The 17,734-nt window shown below is 31.6% G+C and overlaps 1 non-coding gene across 1 annotated transcript; it reads left to right on the top strand.

Moving 5' to 3' along the window:
- The first annotated feature begins 16,124 nt into the window (after positions 1-16,124).
- Positions 16,125-16,188, top strand: LOC119468841. The gene has a single exon (XR_005197613.1). It is a non-coding gene; the product is annotated as a small nucleolar RNA SNORD42 (small nucleolar RNA).
- Positions 16,189-17,734: the final 1,546 nt, after the last annotated feature.

Below are 17,734 nucleotides of genomic sequence, written 5' to 3'. Positions count from 1 at the left end.
GTAAATCTTTTAAAATATAAATTAAATCAGGTAACGGACAAATAAGTGTTTCTGTTTGTCCATTATTACATCACATAAAAAAGACCAGATGAATTTTTATTAACTCTGAGGGTATTTAGGATGGTTTGCTTAGAACATAGATTTGGTGGAATACCGGAAAAATCACTTTGAGTCTCTAAAAAAATCTTCAGGGCCTTGAGAGAGATTAGCAGTCACAGTAATGAGTGCATGGAGAAATCCAGGGGTCTTGAGTGCTTGTCAAAGAAGCAGGCCATAATCAATCTACACAACCTTGAAAGAGAGAGACAAATAAAAAGGATCCATGAGATTGCTTACTCCAGGAGATCTGACCTGGCATTAGTATGTCACAAATAAAGAAAACAAATGTGGTTCCAAATAAGAATGTCAAAGAATTTTCACAAGAACAAATTATTTGGATTTTCTGGGATCAATTTTGAAGTCATTTGCTTCAGCAGCTCTGTGTAGTAGGCACCAAAGTGACTACCATAAAGATGCTTAAAGTCTCCACAGGAAAGCCCAGTAATCGTCCAGCCTACCCATAAAGTTCTTTTGGAAGCCAGTGTGTTTATCGTGTAGCACAAGCACACAACCTGTTCTGGAAACACTTTAGAAAGTATTTACTCCACTGATGGTGATAGGTACAGTCCAGCAGACCCTGTGCTGTTAGCGGGCATTGTATTTCTTCAAAAGGCATTACTGTTTATGGATTGTGAAATGCCTATTTTTGAAACAAGGAAAATTCAGACACAATGTAGAAATAAGAAAGAATGCTGAATGCTTCTTGTACTAATAAAGAAAAATTCAATATTAGCATTTATTCTCCAAGAGAAATAGAGCAATAAGACCTAATTTACATTTTATCCATTTTATTTAAATCATTATTTTCTTTACAAAGACTTTGTAGGATTTTAACACATTTTCAGTTGTAACCATAACAAGTAAATCTGAGTAATAAATGTTATGATGAGGTAAGTTTTTCTACATTTATTCAATGTACTAAATTTGCCACATGACCTAATAATATTTATACTTTATAAAATGTAGGTAGCCAGATACTTAAATCTGAGAACACTGACATACAATTAAAGGAAAAAACTATCATAAGAAACAAAAATAATACACGTGATATAGAAGTAAAATGTTTTTTAAAAAGTCAAAGAAATTTCAAGTCCTAGCTTGTCTTGGTACGACAAGGATGTACACAAGTGTGGGATCTCATATCTCTCTCTAGATAACTATGACTCTCTAAGGAATACCAATATTAATAATGTTATTTTAAAGAATATACCTTTATGAATGCAAGTTAAATTTTATCAAATCCTATTGTTTTGAGAGCATAGAATGAATAATTTTAGGTGAACATTTTTCAAGTAAAATTTCAAAGTTTGGTAGCTTGTCATATATTTTGAATAATTTTATATGGCTACTGAAAAATATATATTCCTGTATTTCCAGCTGCTTCTTTTAGGAAAATTACTTCATTTGATTTTTGAATATTTTATTGTATCTCAGTATAGTTATATGCTCATCTCTGTGAATTTTCAGCTCTGAAGATAAATACCACATATGACAAGCTAACTGATGGGGTCCTACTTCCAGATCAACCATTTTACTCAGACTCTCCACAGCCTATATTGTGACAGAGAATCAAAAATGCATGTAAACCCTACTATAACATCTTTGAAAAGGGAAAGCGAAGACAAAAAACACATTTTTCAACAGTGTTTTTTCCTCAGAGAGATGAACAAGCCATAAGCATGCCCATTGTAACAACAATATATGTGAGTTATAGTTCAGCCTGGACTTCCAATGCATAATTATTAAATACATTTATAACCTAGAGGAAGGGGGGCAAGGGTAGGTATAGTGTGCATTGAGGGGATACAATTGACAATAATAAAGCTACCTTCAGAAAACATGGTGTATAACAGTGCCAGTCTCTATATAAAAAAAATTAGACATGTTTTATTTTATATAATTTAGATAAATATGAACAAATAAAATATTTATCATGTGGCTTAAGGGATCACCATGTACACTCTTAATTTGGAAACCACTATACATTAAAAAAACATCTTTAAGCACTAGCAGATTTTTATATCTAGCGATTGAATATATATATATGTAGTATATATAATTATATACATATATTATTCCAATTTGGCAGTATATATCAGATTGAAAACAAGATAATATTAATGAACATCTTTAATTTTTAGCAAAAGGTTAATAATTCTAAGTGGATGGATAATTCCATGGGTTTCAGAGGGCTTTGTTTTGTCTTCTAAACAATAATTGTATTCCTCTTTCATATCAGTCATACTTTAATCTGCAAGGCAATCAAGAGGCAGTGGGAAGTATGATACACTAGCGTTGGGCTTAGGTTTTAGCTCTAGCTTTGCAGTTATTTTACCATTTGTTTATTTATTCAACAAAAGCTCCAACCTAGACACTAGAGATACAGTACTAAATAAAACATACCAGTCTTCTGACATCACAAGGCAATGAGCAATTCACTTCACAGCATGGTCTTATTTTCTTCATGTTTTTTTTCTACTAAATTCTGTATAAGTTTTAGTGGCATATTCTTGGCATTTCAATTCCTGACATCTTGTGAATAAATATTTTTTCAATGGCTAAAGTAACACAATGAAGTGGAAAACTTAAAGTATGATTAGAACCACGGTCTTTGTCTATTCAAATTACCTTAACAAAATATTTTACACTTAGTAATTAATAAACAACAGAAATGTACTGCTACAATTCTGAAACCTGGGAAGTCCAAGATCAAGTCTCCAATAGATTCAGTGTTTAGTGAGGGTTCATTTTTAAAAATGGTGACTTCAATGTGTGTTCTCACATGGAAAAAGGTGGCAACAAACTCCCCCAGCCCTTTTATATAAGGACATCAATTCCATTCACAAGGGCTCCACCTTCATGACCTAGTCACCTTCCACAGGCCCCACTCTTAATACCAACACATTAGGAATTAGTTTTCAACATATAAATTTTGGAGAAACACAAACATTTAGACCATAGCAATATACTTTCAGCACAAGTTTTCTATGAAACTAAATACTTTTCATAAGTAGAAACAAACTCAAAGCTTATCAGTAAATGTGATTTGCTGATGCTAGGGTAGTTACATGATGCATATGTATATATACATGACACATATTAAAAGACAAGAGAGTTTCAAGGGATGTATATCTGCTCACTAAACACATTCATAAAAATTAAAATGTATTGAAAACAAAAGCTGTATAAAGCCTTGTAGTTAGTAGAGAATTTATAAAAGAATGTACCTCATCTTCAGATATTATCAACAGATCCATAGAGTTAAAGGAGAAAAATTTCAGATGTTGTGCTTTGAAAATCAATTACTACATCATAAAGACTCATTGAATTTTCAAGAAAAGATTTTGAAAAGGCAGTTGTTTTTAAAAATTCAAATCTATAAAAACTCCAGATTTCAACAGATATGGAATTTTAGCAAGGGAGGCTATGTAGGTAAAATCTGTTAAATAGAGAAGTAATCAAATAAAGACTAATCTTAAAATGTTTGTTAAAAATATAAAGTTGATCATCCATAAAATGAAAATACAAATGGAAATAGAATTTTGAAGGAACAACCATAGTTAAACCAGAAATGGTAGAGAATAAAACAAAAGGCAAAAACAGACACGATGATAACCAGAAAACAAAAATTAAGAAGACAGATCTCATGTCAAATATACGTGTGTGTACATAATGAATTCCTTATTTAAAGGGTCAAAAATTTTTAACCCGTAGACCTAAAAGGCATCATTTACAACTCTCTCTTTCTTATCCTCCATCCAATGTATGGAGGATAAAATCCTTACAGATTTTCTTCACTTAAATATTTAACACACGTGCATTTCTCCACATCCACCTCTTCTAACTTATTTCAAGATTTTTTTTTTTTTCCTGCAAAGCTGCAATAGACTTGTTAACGGTTTTGTATCAGAGGTGACCAGGCATTTATGGGTTCAGCTAAATGCACAAATGATTCTCTATTCTTTCCTCATATCACTAAAACCATACAATATGCGTAATCTGTGAAACTAAAGTTGAACTGTTAAACCGTGAAATGTTGCATCATCTTGCTTATAATTTAAAACCCAGGGAGTTTAATGAATTTAGGTAACAGGTTGGTGATCAAGTAAAGTCATATTGATGGATGACATTAATTTGGATCATTCAGGTTGCAAATAAAAGTTTGTTGATTTTTTTCATTTTTGGATATTTAAATTAATATACACAGGAAAGATAACCAAATAGTAAATACAATGTTATAAAACCATAGTTTTCAAACACAATTTCTTCTGTGGTTTGTTATACTTCTTTTTATCCATCTAGTGTTCTATACCTCTCTTAATGGTTAGGAAATTTAAAAAAGGCTTCCAGCTCTTAGGATAATTTATTTTCTCATAACATGTATTGTCAACAAAAGTCCTAAACCTCAGAGCATAACTAACACTTTGATACAGCCCAGCTTCCTTACTTTACATTGTAAAGTTCAGGATTTATATTAAAAGGGACATCATGTACTTTTCTTACTAAAACAAATATATTCATGTGTATATGAAATATGTTTGTATGTTGTGTTTCAAAGTAGATTTGAAAGAAAATTCCTACTTTTCTAATTTTAATTCATGTCAACCCTATAATTCAAAGAGTTCTTTGAAACAACATATTGAACAAAGTAAGCTACCTGCTGCCGTGAGTAAAAGCAAAATAGTTCTAAGGGGGCAGGGCAGTGTTAGTAAATGTAATTAAATTAAAATATAGGATAATTTACTATATTTAAGGAAATCATGGTTACCATATTTATCATGGACTCTTTTTGGAACATTTAATTCAGAAAAGTGATAGATGATATATTCAGAAGGGAAGGCTGGTGTTGCTAGGATAGTCCATTCCATTTGCCCTGGTTATTGAAACAGGTTCAATGAATAGATCCCACCAACCAAATGCAGAAAAAAAAAAAGTTTAAAAACGAATACTTAAGAATTTTTTTCTAATTAAATAATTAGTTTGATGTTTTCCCAATGACAAATGTCCCTACTTAGCGCCTATATTACCTTCCCATTATAAATGTTAACAACCTAGATTTTACTCTCAAATATCTACATAATAAAAATGACACAGAAGCTTAACAGATTATGAAAATACATATGAGCACAAGAAAAAATATACATGTTATATAAATGGACAAAACTGCATTTGTCTGTTATCTCATAAATTCTTCTGGGATAAGCCCCGGAAGAATTACATATGTACCATTGTTTGACGTTTACTGCTACTTGTAAATAGTTGTACTTTTTTACTATTACTAGTAAAAAGCAAATGTTTCTTCATCACCTCCTTGGAATCCAGGAAAACACACACACAAACACACACACACAAACTAATGCAGAGAATTGTTCTGTAGTACAGGCCACATTTTAAAAAGCTATTTTATATTTCTTAGCAAATTAACTCTCTCTTGTGTTAAGATGACACCAGAAGAGGAGGAAATGCATAATAGTTTAATAAAAAATAAAATTGTGTCCATGTGTCTCCAGAGGAATTATCTCCTATTTGATGAGATAATTTCCTCTAATCAAGAATAAAGTTACCACCTTTACGACAAACCAAATCTAATGGCAAATTTTTAGGCTTTCTCTCTCCCCTATGGCTGAATCATAATCAATACTTACTTAATAGAAATAGCGATAAAATTGAATTATGGAATGCTACAACAGCCCTGTAATATTTCTTAATATTTACAATGGTCTTTGAATGTATAACACTTACATAAACAATTATGAAGATGTGTTTTAGAATAGCCAGTCAGTGAAACCCAAAAATAAATAAATGTGCTATTCTCTTGACTTGACTTATATTTTAAAACCTTAATAGAACATTAATCTGATATTTAAAAATTGCCAAAGAAACTTTTTAAAGATATCACCTAAAGCCTGAGAATAAGATATTTATATTCTGAGTTTAAAAAAAATTATAATTCTTTTTAAATACCTTCGATATTCATGCAAACCTCTGTTGTTTGAGGCCTAAGGAGAAAAGAGTTAGAAGTAGTATAATGCCTTAGATTCTCCCCAAACAAGACTCTCAAAGGTAAGAGGCCCAGCAATGTTGCTGTTTCAAGTGAGGTTCCCTAGCAACCAAACCCCACGCTCCACAGTGGAGCCTTCTGAATGCATTAGTGTCAGAATCAACTAGCCAGAAGATAATTACAAAGACAAAAAATGAAGACAAAAATGAAAATGTTGGTGAAGTACTCCATGGAGTAAAAGAGTATTTGGGTATTGCAGGGTAAAACTACTGTAAAATACCTCTTTTCATATCTTTTCTTGCAGAAACACATGTATACGAAGATCTCAATAAGGAAAACTTTATCAATTACAAAAGTCACAAGCATTGTTGAGCTATAAGCAAAAATTGGTGATCCTTTTGTATTGTGTCTGGCAACTTCTGAGGTGACAAAGAAGATGTTTGGTTTTTTTGGTTTGCTTCTTTTAAAATGCAGCTTTTGTATGTTATGGAAACTTTGAAAAAATAATTTCTGTGATCATTAAGAAATGGTTTAATGTGATATATTAGGAAAGAGACTATTTATACATTAAGCAGCCACTCTATTTCTTTGCTTCTTAAGTATTTTAACCTCTCCTTGGAGCTATTAAACAGGGGACCACACAAGTGACAGTGAAGTTAAAACCAATCATATCCCAAGTCTGAATGCATATTTTATCTATAAAACAAGAAGTTTGGAAGTAATGTTCTCCATGTTCCTTCCAGCCATTTTCCACATTCCCAGTCCAATTTAATTTTTCATTTTACATTTTCCAGAAGTAATTTTTTTCTCTTATCAGTATTCTCAGACTATAAGATGGTCTCCATTTAAAGATCATAAAACAAATTTTCAAAACAGTGTTAATTTGAATTATTATAACCACAAACGTAAATAAATATTAATATATATTAGATATATGTAATAGTTCACTAGAGTTGCCATCATAAACTATTATATACGTGGTGCTTTAAAATAACATTTACTTATTTTTTTCACAGTTTTGAGGTCAGAAGTCTAAAATCAAGGTATTGATATTGTTAGTGTCTTCTGAAGGCTTGAAGAGAGAATGCATTTTATACCTTTCTAATTGCAATGGCTTTTACTATTCTTCGGGTCCTTGGCTTGCAGGTACATCACTCCAATCTTTACATGTATCTTCACATAGCTTTCTAATTTGTGTCCTGGGTGTGTCAAATATTCTTTTTTTTTTTTTTTTGAATTCTTGTCATTAGATTTAGAGTCCATCCTAAATCCAAGTTGGTAACGTATGGAGATTCTTAATTATATATGCAATTATTCTATTTCAAATTAAGGTTACATTCACAGGTATGGAGAGTTAAGGCTTGGAAATATGTTTCTGGGAGTAGCAAATTTAATTTACTACAGTAAAATTTCCTTAATATTCTAGTTATTATACAATTTGTAGAAAAAAATCAGTACCAGAGGGAAGTACAAGCAAAACTACCAGGCAACAAGCTTCATATTGATATTTTAATATGATAAATAATTTTGTTTTAATATGTGAACAATAAAGCCTCTGATGCTATTACATAGATAACATATTTTTCTATTATGACATCAACACAATGCAGATAATAAGGTTTCTAATAATTACATTTTGGGAAGTGATAGTTTATACTTTAAAATCTCCCAGAGAGCAGTATTAAGACACCTAAAATTAACCATCACATAAATCATGATATATCTTAATATGAATGTAATCCTGAATGTAAACAAAATGCCCACATTCTCTATTATTGGATATATTTACAAAATTCTAGCTTAGAGTTATATGCTTTATAAGTTAGTAGACAAATAAAAATACAGAATTAACAGTACATTTTATAGTGAATAAAAATTAAACAATATTCATCTGTGGACAGCATCAGGGATCCACTGGTCTATTTTGGTGTCTCCTAAAGGCCAATCCATGGGTTAATGGAGGATCTGAGATATTTTCACTGACCTTTTGCAAAATACAATATTTTAAAAATGTTACATACATTTGGTTATTGTATAGATGAAAAATTGTTCACTGTGTTTAACAAATCACATTAATAAGTAGATTATGGTAAGTTGGAGTCTTAAGAGGTAATAAAAAATATAACATTTATTGACGCTTATTAAAATGTAATATATACTTTATGTGCTATAACTCATGAAATCTTCACAAGTAAGTATAAAATGTGGGGGCCGTCTTTTTGGACTATAAGAATAGGAGTCACACGCCAGGAATGATAGAGCAGAGGTGCCATAATGTCTGATAACATACCTCTAGAAATGTGTAAATGAGGGAAATAAATTTCTGCATGCATGACCTCTGTTAATTTTGCTATTATTCTAAACTAATCTTCTCTGACAAAAGTAGTTATATTATCATTTATTTGACAAATAAAAGCCTATGCAAAGAGTTGAAATGATCAAGATTACACAGCTAATAGATACACATCTGAGATGGAAATGCGGCTGTCTACAATGTTAAGACAATAACACATGCAGTTTTCTAACGGTGTCTTATTCTATGCAAATACAAATAGAAAGGCAAATAATAAAAAGGCATGTTTCTACTGCATGGAGTAATTTTTTAAACGTTAACAATTCCTTTTCTTTGTATTATCCAGTTAATGTATCACTTAATTGGCTTACTTTAAAATATCTATCATTGTTTTAAAAATACATTTCATATACATTATTTTTATTTTTACCTCTCAATCTGAACAAATTTTAATCCTATAATTTAAAACAAAAGTGGATTTTTGTATTAGTAAAAATATTTAACTGTTTCACGTAAGCAAAATGTTTCAAATTTTTAGGTAATGTCAATAGCAAATTCAATCTTAAATACATTTTACTTATTATTCAAGCTTTCAAGTAGTTTAATGCTTTAGAAATGGTATTTTAACATTAATATTTTTAACACAAAAATAAACAATTAAAAATTGTTAGCTAATTATAAAAAATGTCTTCTGTTCATTTTTTACTGACAAAACTATAAAATTAGCAACATCATTATTTTCATATTCTTACAAGTATTCTGTAATAGATCTTCTAGAAAATAACTGAAGCTATATTCATTGATATGTTTGAGTCTAGGTCATGGTTTCTTTGCACCTGAACTACTTTTTGGCATAGGTCACCAAGTTGCCATGACAATATGAATTTTAAAAATTAGACAAACAAAAATCTTTCTAGAGAGTTTTTGTTGTTGTTGTTGATATGATTATGGTGACTAAGAGCATTATAATGAAGTCAAGTTGTTGTGTATTTAACTCCAAGTGTACCAGCTGTGTGGCTTTGGGAAAAGTATTAAGGTTCTCTAAGCCTTGTTTTCTTCATCTGTAAAATCGTGATAATAGGACAATTCACTAAATAAGATTGTACTTTGTGAATTAAATGAGAAAAATACACATAAAGTTTTTGGCCAGGAACTTAATAAGCTCCTAGAATGTGTAGAAGCCCAAGAAACCGGGAATTCAAGACAAGGAGACATGAAGGATAAATCCTAGGATGATGTAGAAAAGAAAATCCAAGGACATCAGCTCTGAGGAGAATATTATCAGCCACCCATCTAGGTGGGAGTAGGCCAGAAGCCTGGGTGAGGTCTTCATGAGAATGGCATTGGTAAAATAACTGATACTTGTGAAAATATTTCTATGTTGTTAACAGTTCTGAGGGAGATCCTGGGAAGGCTGAATAATGCACATATAAAAACTTAGGAGAATGGGTAGTAAGGGTGATAGTCATATTCTGATCTTGGGTAAGGATGAGGGAGAAAGGAAAGCAGGACAACCTTTTAGATGAACAGCTTGAAAGAAGGTTGTTTGAGGTGTTCACAGTGGGTTTGCTTGAGGGAAGCTATATAAAAGTTCACCCAGAATTTTTGCTTCTACTAGCATAGGTAATAAATTGAAACTTCATATGATTTTTATAAAAGCAAAGAGATTGTGTCTTTTGTTAAATAACAAAGCCGGCTAGGTTGCTATAATCACAGCAGAAACCATAGTCTGGCAGAAATAAAGGATATAGAAATCTGCTTTGCTACATAAAGAATTAAAATGCAATATGGCAGCTGCTGAAATAACATGTGTAAATTACAAGAGAAATACCAAAGAGATTAAAACCAATTGCAAGTGATAGAGAAAGTTTCATGGTATAGATACTTTCAAATTAGGCCTTGGTATAGAAAAGTAGGATGGGTAGGAGGGCAGATAAACAGCATGTGCACAGGTAGCAATGAGGAAAGAGAGACAGCAGGTGAGGGAAAGACACAAATTTAGTGAGAAGTAGGTAAATGATGGAATGAGAATAACTTGGTAGATTGATTCTTGATTTTGAAAGACTTTGTTCTAGAACAATGAACTTTAAGAAATAGAATACTTTTAAGCTAGAGAAAGTCATTCTCAAAATAGGTATTTTAGAAAGATACTAACTTTGTTGACACTGTTTAAATTGTATTGGAACATAAAGCATCATGAGTAGTAAAGGCAACAAAAATTAAAAATAGAATTTAAAAAATTATGTATTAGTTATTAGGATTACCATAGCAAATTGCCACAAATAGCAGTTAAAAACAGAAATCTATTCTCTCACAGTGTTGGAAGTTAGCTGTCAGAAATAAAGGTGACCATGGACCACGCTCCCAGTGAAGGCTCTAGGGATGAATTCTTCCCTGTTTCTTTCTCACTTCTGCTGGTTCACAGCAATTCCTGGCATCCATTGGCGTTACTCCAATCTCTGTGTCAATCTTCACAATGTCTCTCTCCTGTGTTTATGTCTGTGTCTCTTCTCTTTTTATAAGAACACTTGATTACATCTTAACTTGATTACATCCGCAAAAACCTTATTTCTAATTAAGATTATAGTCTAAGGTTCTGGGTAGACATAATATTAGGGGGAATGTGCTATTCAACCTACTATAGTCTTTCCTATATCTCCTCAAAATTAAATAAATGTAAGTCATGGATGCTTGCCCAATTTCATCTGCACTTAGTGAAATAACTATTTTAGTGGTCATTATAACTATATAACTTAAATTTTAAATAATTAATAAAGAGTACAAAAATAGATTTTTGGTGATTTATGTCCAGTGAGATAATATGCTTGACAGAAAAGAATATATGCTGTATAATTCCATTTATACAAAGTTCAGAGCTAAAAATACTAACCTGTAGTGATGTAAGTCAGAAGAGTGGTTACTTCTTTGGGACAAAGGCATAAAATGTAAGAGATAAGAAATATAAGGAAGACTTCAGATGTGAAGGAAATGTTCTTTATCCTGAGTTTGGTAATAGTTACAGAAGTGTATACATTTGTGAAAATATATCAAGGTACATAATTAAGCTTTGGGCACTTTCAGAAGTTATCGTTTAAAAATAAGTCAGTCAGGCACAGGGGCTCACGTCTGTGATCCCAGCACTCTGAGAGGCCATGGCAGGCAGACACCTTGAGCCCACGTGTTCAAGACCAGCCTGAGCATCATGGCAAAACCCTGTCTCTACCAAAAAAATATACAAAAAATGGATAGGTATGGTAGCACATGCCTGTAGTTCTAGCTACTCAGAAGACTGAAGTGGGAGGATGGTTTATCTCTAATGGTGGAGGTTTGAGTGACCTGAAATCATGCCACTGAACTTCATCCTGGGTGACAGAGCCAGACCCTGTCTCAAAAAAAAAGAAAGAAAGAAAAGAAAAGAAAAAATAAAATTAAAAAGTTAAAGGAATAAATATTATAAAGTATAAATTTTCAATATGAAAACTTTTCTCAACATATTTAACAGACTCAATAAATAAAAGAGATACATAAAAATTTTGTCAAGAAAACATAGGAGAAGCAAACGTATATGATTGATAGAAAGTCATACTCTAAAAAAATTATCTTTCATATTGCTTCACAGTGCCTTTATTTCCAGCAGAGAACACATTATGTCTATGGTTTATTAAATGAAAACCTTAGGACATCATTTATCAGAACCTAGTTCAAGTACCATTTACTGATATTGGGACACATTTATGTGTTTTAAGTTATTATATTTTATTTCAGACATGTATTATCACTTTAAAATATTATTTTTCACTTATCTGATTTTCAATTAATTCACAAACTTTCTGCAGGGATAGTATTAAAATGAGAAAGTTTTCAGTATATATACTGACATTATTCCATTAACATGTATGAGAAAAATTGACTTAAAAAGTCTGACAGCATTTGCAATAAGTGACAGTGAGGATGTAAATATAAAATCAGATCCTTAAACTCTAGTTTTTATGCTTTACTTCTTTTCAAAATTGATTTGATAATTTTATATAATTTAGGGAGGTCAGGATTGAGATAGAGGATACAATTGACAAATTCTATTAAATATATTTTGAAAATCCAACATTTATTCAAATACATTTAATAAAGTAAACCTGGTTTTATTTTTAAAAATGTGGCTTAAGTGAGTTATTCAGTCAAATTTTTGCATAAGAAATTAATTAAAAATTTTAAAAAGTGCAAATATAAAGCTGTAAAACAAAACAAAAAATGGTAAGGGTTAACTAAAATGATGTAATAAATTCTAATGTGGAAAAAAATATTTTTTTATTCAAAGATAATGAATTAGAGGCTTTTAGCATGCTTGGAAATAGCAAGGTAGTGAATAAAGCTCAATTCCGTGAAAAGAAAAATAGAAATCCACCAGAATTGTTGTAGGGGAGCACAAAGAGATCCAAGAAAAGGTTAAAAATCTACACAAAGAGGTTTCTAAAGAAATTCAGGAAATGATGGAATAAATAAACATCTTAGAAGAAAAGATGAATGTCTGGAATTAAAAAGAGCTTCTAGAATTGAAAAACTCACTTAAGAAATTTCAAGATACAAATGAAAGCTTTATCAATAGACCAGAACAAGCAGAGTAAAGAATTGCTGAGCTTAAAGATTAGTCTTTCAAACTAATCTAGTTAAGCAAAAATAAAGAAAAAAGAATTTTAAAAATTAACAAAGTTATTGAGAATTATGGGATTATGTAAAATGACCAAATCTGTGAATTACTGGCATTTCTGACAGGAGAAAAAGTAAACAATTTAGGAAACATATTTGCGAGAATAATTCAAGAAAATTTCTCTAATCTTCCTAGAAAAGTATACATCAAATACAAAAAAAATCTAGAGAACACTTTGAGATATTATATATATTAAACATCACCAAGGAATATAGTCACCAGACTGTCCAAGGTCAACGTTGAAGAAAACATTTTAAAGGTATATATCAGAGTAAGCAAACTTTAAACCAACAACAGTAAAAAGAGACAGAGAAAAGTATTTCATAATAATAAAATATTCAGTTCAACAAGAAGACTTAACTATCTTAAATATGTACTTGCCAAATACTGGAGCTCACAGATTCATAAAACAAGTACTTCTAGACTCAAGAAAAACTTAGAAAGGCACACAATACTAGTAAGGGATTTCAACACACTGACAGTGTTAAACATATTGAGTCAGAAAACTAATGGCAAAAATCTAGACTTAAATTTGACATATGACCAATTCCACCTAATATACATCTACAGAATACTTAACCCATCAACTGCAGAGCATACAACTTCTCCTCTGCACACAGACCATGGTCGACCACATAGACCATACAATGAGTCTCAATAAATTCAAAAAAATTGAAATTATACCATCATACTATCAGACCATAGTGGAATTAAAGTAAAAATCAATGCCAAAAAGATCTCCAAAATCACACAATAACATGGAAATTAAACAACTTGCTCTGGAGTGCCTTTTGGGTAAACAACACAAGTCAGAAACAAAAGAGATTTTGAAATAAATGAAAACAGAGATACAACATACCAAAATCTCTAGGATGTAGTCATAGCAGTGTTAAGAAGAAAGTTTATAGTAATAAATACCTATCATAAAAAATTAGAAAGATCTCAAATTAATTATCTAATATTGTTATGTAGAGAAACTAAAAAGCAAAAACAAAAGCAACCCAAAGGCTAGCAGAAGGAAATAAAAAACTAAAATTAGGAAATAAGAGAATGTAATTAAGACCAAAACAAAATCCATAAAATGAATAAATGAAATCAAAAGTTGCTTTTTTTAGAAAGGATAAATTGATTATTAGCTACATTAACAAAGAAAAGAAGTTTCAAATCTGCACAATTAGAAACAACAAAGGTGACTTTACAACCAATCCCACAGAAATATAAAAGATCTTCAGGGACTATTAACACCTCTATTCACACAAACTAGAAAATCTGGAGAAAAGTAAATAAACCTCTATAAATATAAATATAAATATAAATATAAATCAGGAAGAAGTTGAAACCTGAACAGAAGATTATCATGTTCTGAGATTGAATTGGCAATAAAACTTATAAACCAAAATAAGTCCCAGACAAGATGCAGTCATATTCAAATTTTACAAGATATACAAAAAAGAGCTGGTACCAATTCTAGTGAAACTACTTCAAAAAATTAAGGAGGAAGGACTCTTCCCACACTCATTCTATGAAGCCAGCATCACTCTGATATGAAAACCTGAAAAAGAAAAATCAAAAAAAGGAAAAAAAACTACAGGTCAATATCTCTGACAAACATGGACACAAAAATCCTCAACAAAGTACTAGCAAATAAAATCCAGTAGCATATCAAAAATTAATTCCCAACAAATAGACTTTATTCCTGGGATATAAGGTTGGTTCAACATACACAAATCAATAAATATGATTTATCATATAAACAATTAAAAACAGGAAACATATTATCATCTCGATAGATGTGGAAAAAGCTTTTGATTGAATCCAACATCCCTTCATGTTAAAAACCCTCAGCAAACTAGATATTGAAGGAGCATACCTCAAAATAATAAAAGCAATTTATGGCAAACCCATAGCTAATATCATACTGAATGGGCAAAAGCTAGAAGCATTCCCTTCATTCACTGGAACAAGTATGCTCACTCTTGCCATTTTTATTCAACATACTACTCTAAATCCTTGACACAGCAATCAGGCAAGAGAAAGAAATAAAAGGCAACCAAATAGGAAAAGAATTCAGACTATGTTCTTCACTGACAATATAAATTTATACTCTACAATCTCTACCACAAGATCCTGGGATGGATAAAAGATTTTGGTGAAGTTTCTGGATACAAAAACCAATGTAAAAAGTCAGTTCTATACAGCAATAACTTTCAAGCTAGGAGCCAAATAAAGCCTACCTCCCCCCTCCCCCACAAACAACCTAGAAATACATCTAACCAAGGCTCTACAAGAAGAGCTACAAAACACTGCTGAAAGATCATAGATGACACAAATAAATGGAAAAACATTTCATGCTCATGGATTGGGAGAATCAATATCATTAAAAGGGCCTCTCTTCCCAAAGCAATTTACAGATTCAATGCTATTCATACCAAACTACCAATGTCACTTTTATAGAATTAGAAAAGAATCATTCTAAAATTCATGTGGAATCAAGACAAGCTCAAATAACCAAAGCTTAAACAGAAAACAAAAAAACAAAAAAAAAAAACAAAGCTGGAAGCATCACATCACTGGAACCCAAACTAATACTATAAGGTTATAATGTCCAAAACAGCACGGTACTGGTCCAAAAACACATCAGCCAATGAAACAAAATAGAGAAGCTAGAAATAAAGTTGCACACCTAACAGCCATATTTTACCATATACAAAAATTAACTCAAGATGCAGTAAATATTTAAATGTAAGATCTTAAACTATAAGAATCCTAGAAGAAAAACTAAGAAACACCACTCTGGGCAATGGCCTTGGGAAGTAATTTATGGCTAAGTGCTCAAAAGCAACTGCTATAAACAAGAATTGACCGATGAGACTTAGTTAAACTAAAGAGCTTCTGCAGAGCAGAAGAAACTATAAACAGAGCAAATAGACAACTCACAGAATGAGAGAAAATATTCACAACCTCTGCATATGACAAAGGTCTAATATCCAGAATTTTTAAGGAATTTAAATAATTAAACAAGAAAAAAGCTAATGATGGAAAAATCATTGTTGGAAAGGAATGACATGAACAAAGGAACCACTGAAGTACCAGAGGACTGGGGGAGGAGCGAGGGAGGATGTGTGGGCAGTGAAGGTTGCAGGGATTAAGGCTTCCTTCTCTACCCCAGGCCTGATAGAAAGAAGAAGACATATGTTCGACTGGCTTCTGATTACAATGCTTTGGATGTTGCCAACAAAATTGGGATCATCTAAACCGAGTCCAGCTGGCTAATTCTAAATATATATATATATATCTTTTCACCATTAAAAAAAAGAAAAGAAAAAAGTCAACCTCATTAAAATGTGAGCAAAACACATAAGCAGACACTTCTCAAAAGAAGACAGACAAATGACAAACATATGAAGAAATTCTCCACATCACTAGAGAAATTAGAGAAATGCAAATCAAAACCACAGTGAGATAGCATCTTATACCCATCATAACAGCTATTATTAAAAAGTCAAAAAATACCAGATGCTGGCAAGGCTGCAGAGGAAAGGAAATGCTTATAAATTTTTGGTGGGAATGTAAATTAGCCACTGTGGAAAGCAATTTGGAGATTTCTTAAAGAACTTAAAACAGAACTACCATTGAACCCAGCAATCCCATTGTTGAGTATATATATAAAAGAAATTAAATTATTCTGTGAAAAGGACATCTACACCCATATGCTTCTCACAGCACTATTCAACAATAGCAAAGACATGAAGACAACTTAAGTGTCTGTCAATGGTGGATTCAATGAAGAAAATGGGTTTCATGACACCATGGAATACAATGCAGCCATACGGAGAATGAAATCACGTTCTTTGTAGCAACATGGCTGTAGCTGGAGGCCATTGTCTTAAGCGTATTAACACAGGAATAGAAAACGGAATACCATATATCTCCCTTATAAGTAGGAGCTGAACATTCAGTTCTCATGGACATAAAGATGTTAACCAGTAGACACTAGGGACCACTAGAGTAGAAAGAAAGAGTGGGCAAGGGCTTAAGAACTTCCTGTCTGGTACTGTGCTCACTCCTGAGCATCACACAATCTACTCATTCCAAGTGTTCACCTTTAGTCAATGATCAGTCATTCCAGGGCTTGTCTATAGAATGTGTCCCCACTTAGAATGCTGCATAATTATGGTGGTTGCCTTATTGTGGATGCAATAACCTGAGTAATATAATAAATAAAGAACCAGAATAATAAGCTTTTGGAAGACCATACGAAAGTATGAAGTTGTTCAGCTAAAAAATTAAAACAAGAATACACTTTTTTCATTATTCCACAGAATTCATTTATTGTCAATGAGCTATTTTCTATCTTGGTTTATTGTCTTTGTCATCTACAATGTTTCTGCAGCAGTATGTGTCTTTTTACTAGATAGTAGTTTCAGTTTTCTTTGTTCTTAAGTTTAATTAGAAATTTCATTAAGATAGTTAAATGTTGTTTTTGTCAATTTTACCTTGAATTCAGCTAGCCTCTAAGAAGTGATACACACAAGGTTAAAGCACTTGATAATTTCCTCAATGTAAGAACTGTGATCTACTAAATGCTGATAGCTACATTGAAAATGGAAAAGAGCTGTAGCACTGGTTTTCAAAT

The sequence above is a fragment of the Cebus imitator genome, unplaced genomic scaffold (genome assembly GCF_001604975.1).
Source record: "Cebus imitator isolate Cc_AM_T3 unplaced genomic scaffold, Cebus_imitator-1.0 Scaffold503, whole genome shotgun sequence".
In the NCBI taxonomy this organism is placed as follows: domain Eukaryota; kingdom Metazoa; phylum Chordata; class Mammalia; order Primates; family Cebidae; genus Cebus; species Cebus imitator.
Note: the sequence above shows the minus strand (reverse complement) of the source record. Positions and strands in the feature narration are given on the sequence as shown.